The following is a 4,354-nucleotide window of genomic DNA, read 5'->3' on the forward strand; positions in this document are numbered from 1 at the left end:
CCAGACCTGTTGAGTCTTGGACTCCCATTATTGGACTTGCAAGTGATATTAATAGGTAATGTTTTAACTTTTGTGGTCGATCTTCAAATTGTCGTTGTGCATCTGGGGAGAAGGTATCAGTATCCATCTTTGCAAGGCATCTATGGAAATCATTGTTATGGATGATAATGTACGTTTGCTGATGTTTATTCTTTATAATAAATTTATATGTTAATGTGATGCATGTCCTGGCCGTAGATGAAAAATTGGATTATATTTTGTAACCGACCCTGTTTGAAGTCATTACGCATTGATTGACTATGGTAAAAGAGAATTGTTACAGGGTAGTGTTACTTCATCTTTGTCCAAAGACTTTATTATTCGAAGTTCACCCTTTTGTTCTATCTATCAAGTTGGTTGTGCATGGCATATTAAATCGAATATTTCATCTACTGTTTCAAAGACTTTCTTATTTGAAGTTTTTACTTTGTTATATTTATGAAGTTGGTTGCATGGCCGCATGCCTGTCAGTTCTTTGGGGACCGTCATATTTGTAGCACTTTATAGCGTTTCTATTTCTCGCAATTTAATAGGGATTACCAAAAAAAAAAATACGGATTGAATCTGGTATACTGATATTGGCAAATTATCTAACAAAGTACATCTAACAAGTATTTTGTTAGATAACTAAAAAAATTTGGGTGTGTTTGGTTATATTTTTGATTTTTAAAAAATATTTTTGATTTTTTTAAATTTTTACTATTGAGTAAAAATAAAAAAGTAAAAAGTATGTTTGGTAACTATGTTGCTATAAAGCAAAAAGTAACGATTAGGGACGGCAAGCGAACAGCTCGATGAGGGAGAAAGTTCAGAAAGGGAGGGAGAAGGAGATGGGGAGGTGACGAGTTCGACGAAGGAGAAAGATTCGGATTTTTTACTTTTTGGTTTGACATTTTAGATCTGCGGAAGTAAAAAAAAAAAAAAATAATTTTTAGAAAGTAAAAATTTTTACTTTGTATATAAATAATTATTTTAATTTTTTTGATTTTAATTTTTTACTTTTTCATGATATTATCAAATATTATTTTTTAATTTTTATTTTTTAAAAATTAAAAATAAAAAAATATTTTTTTAATGACTAACCAAATGCACCCTTAGTGTATCGAATTCCATCCATATTTTTTAAATCTCAACAAGACTGTAAATTCAAATATGATGGGTTCCTCATAATCGGCGCGCACGCAGCAGGTTTAGAAAGTTTGCTCTAAGAGATGTGCTACATTCTGTAATTTTATATTTTTATGGCGACATCTGCCAGGAAGCAAATGCTGCAGATTGGTGTACTGATCTTGGTAGACGGTAGAAGCAGAGTTTGGCAGGATATGGCGCCAAATTACTTGCAGTATCGTGTAGTTAGATTTATATGCCATATGGGATGATGTTTATACCAGGTTTACTCATGCACCATGCAATGTGGATTACATAAATATCTCTGATTTACTGCATCAAACCAACTTTTCTAAACGTGTTAGCCATTGTGTGCTTGAGATACAAGATGCAGTATCTGGATGTCACTTAAATATCTACTAATAAATTAAAGCATAACTTGTTCTGATCCAAATAAATCAAAATCTGGAATGAACACAACAAAGCTAAGGCATTAGTGGAAGTGAAACGGCAAGCCTAGTCACCTTCAGACTAGTTCAGTGCACCAACAAGAGCTGAAGTTTTCCTTTCGAACGATTCTTCTTTTTATTCTCCTCCGGTTTTTTTTTTTTTTTTTTTTTTGAAGTCGCTATTGTAAGTAGCTCTGGTATAAATACATCTGTAAGCATCTAACATAATAAAAAATAGAGTCGATGGAGATGTCAGCTACAAATGTCCGAAGCACACTTCTAGTATGGTCAGCCATATAGGATTGCACCCAATAAGCCGCACTGTTTTCCTCCTTGAAATTATGCCTATGCAGGCAATGTGGGCTCTATGTAACAAGCCTTCGAGTGTCTACCAGCAGCAGATGATTGCCTTCTGCGAGCTCCATTGTGGAAGACCAAGAAATCACTGTCCTGGAGTCCCCTTCCAACATCACTTTGTAAGCATGCAACCCTCAACTCAGCCTGAGACATCCGTATGAAAAAGCAAAGAACCATGGGTAGCAACCAAACACGTACGAGCTCATGTCGTAGATAATAGATCCGGCTCCACCATATTATCCTATATCCTTCATGCTGTCATCAAAATTGATCTTGAGGAAACTTCAGGCTCTTACAGTAGCATCATCGCCTCGTCGTCTATCTTGGATATTTTCGAAGATCCTTCTATTGCTCGCTATAGTCTCTTGTTTTCATTAACTCGAATTGTGTGGATTTTGGCCTCCACGTTTCTACAAACAAACAAACAAATTAATTAATAAATAATAAGTTCTTTGAGCCATTCAGAAAGCAAAAATATGTCTATACTTCACTGCAAACAATCACACCATATGTGCGGGCGGAGGGGGAAGGTATTTTTTGTGCAATCAGAATGTCAACCCGGGAGAGAGAGAGAGAGACCGTAATAATCAAATCAATGCATGTCGACATGTGGCAATATCTTACGAACATAAGGCCGCTTTGGTAAGTATAGCGGACTAATGTGCGACGATGGAGATAGATGGTGTCATGGTGAGGACACATGCGACCACTCCCCTATGGACTCGAATGCAAGCACGCCCCTTTGCTGATAGCTTGCAGTCTTTATGTCTCTGTTTTTCATATCACAGTTCAGAGGGGAATGTCTCAAGAAAAGAAATTCTTTGTACACTGTATATATATGGTATAAAAAAATACATCACTCTATTTGATTGGACCTTATAATCACTGCTTTCCAGCATATATTTAGTATCTGTAGTTTTATTTTTTTTTAATTTTGAACGATAAAAATATCTCTCTTTTTCTGAAAAAATTATGACATCATATAGCAATATTATGACATTCTATGATGAAATTATGATTTCTTGCACATGGTATTGTAATTTTGATATGAATATTTTCATTATTTAAAAATTTTATAAATTTTTCAATGACGAAAATATATTTTTTTTCTTACGATATTCTATAAAAAAAATTATGATATCTATTGTAGGAAGTCATAATTTCACCGTAGGATGTTATAATATTGCTACAAGATGCCATAATTTTTCAGAAAGAGGGACATTTTCATTACCCAAAATTTCCAAAAAAAAAGTGAAATGGTGAACATTAAATTATAAAAAATTTCTCATATTTACCAATCCCATATTTAGTAAACTCAATAACCGAGAGTGGGAGCCCTGTGCAAAGCTGGCCTTTTCATTTCTTTTGTTTTTTCTCTCCATCCTTTCCTTTTGCGCTGGAATGGCCTCTCTGGAGCAGACCAAACCACATGCAATGGCAGCAGCACTTGCAATGCACTCTTCAGCCTTTAAATGGCAGCATCAATGCAATGCAAGGAAGATGCTGTCATTTGGGCCCTCCTTCAATCATTATAAGGCTGCATAGCATCAGCCTGAGAGCTCCCTAGATACACTAAACACCAGACGACCTCAAACAGGAAGCCTATTCTGAAATCTCAATGCCCATGCGGTGTGTATAGAGTTGTAGGCCAAGTGATAGTTGTCTCTATGGTACAAGGATATCAAAGCTACACGAACTGTCAGGCCAGCCTAAATGCTCAGAAAGCCAGCCTACGATTACATACCCGTACTCAAATCACCAGCCTCCATCCGAAGATTTTCTGCAGTCATGGTTTGCTGTATTTGTAGTACAATCGAGGGAACAAGGTATTCTAGTTAATTTCATACTTAATTAAGCTAATAGTGTTAATAAAAAATATCAGCTCCAGGTGGCTGGTTCTACTGGACCAGCATGACAACTTTTGGCCACCAGCTATAGTCTAGGATCTAGTCGAGGCAATTCAGCTTATGTCAGCGGATTAGTCGGGCTAGCAATTTCAGGTGAGGGATGATCCAATTGATCAACAGGATTGTCTGAAGGCTGTTCAGGGAAAGCAACAGGACTTTATGATGGCTCATCACATAGCTCGTTGAGAACTTCATAAAGTTCTACTAATTCTTCCTGAAATTCATCTCAAGGAGCAGGGTCTGTATCGTAGTATTTCTCGTTAAGGAATGAAAAAAGCTTTGTTTGATACTCTTTCCACTTATTTGACACCAAATGGCTAAAATATATCTCTTTATATAGAGAGTGTTACAACCCTTTAACTACTCTCTACACAAAATACCAAGAGTTATATTTATGAATGACACTTTCATTTTATACATGGAGAGGAATTTTAAGTGTATTTTATAGAAAATACTAAAAGTCATTGCTAATAACAAGATAATATTAATACTTTC

At 35.6% G+C, this 4,354-nt stretch overlaps 1 long non-coding RNA gene across 1 annotated transcript; it reads right to left on the reverse strand.

The window, feature by feature from the left end:
• Positions 1–1,550: 1,550 nt before the first annotated feature.
• Positions 1,551–2,536, reverse strand: LOC140856054 (uncharacterized). Its single transcript, XR_012139463.1, has 2 exons — positions 2,444–2,536; positions 1,551–2,362 (listed from the first exon to the last, which is right to left on the reverse strand). It is a non-coding gene; the product is annotated as an uncharacterized lncRNA (long non-coding RNA).
• Between the last annotated feature and the right edge of the window lie 1,818 nt (positions 2,537–4,354).

Source organism: Elaeis guineensis, chromosome 3, assembly GCF_000442705.2.
Source record: "Elaeis guineensis isolate ETL-2024a chromosome 3, EG11, whole genome shotgun sequence".
Taxonomy (NCBI): Eukaryota; Viridiplantae; Streptophyta; class Magnoliopsida; order Arecales; family Arecaceae; genus Elaeis; species Elaeis guineensis.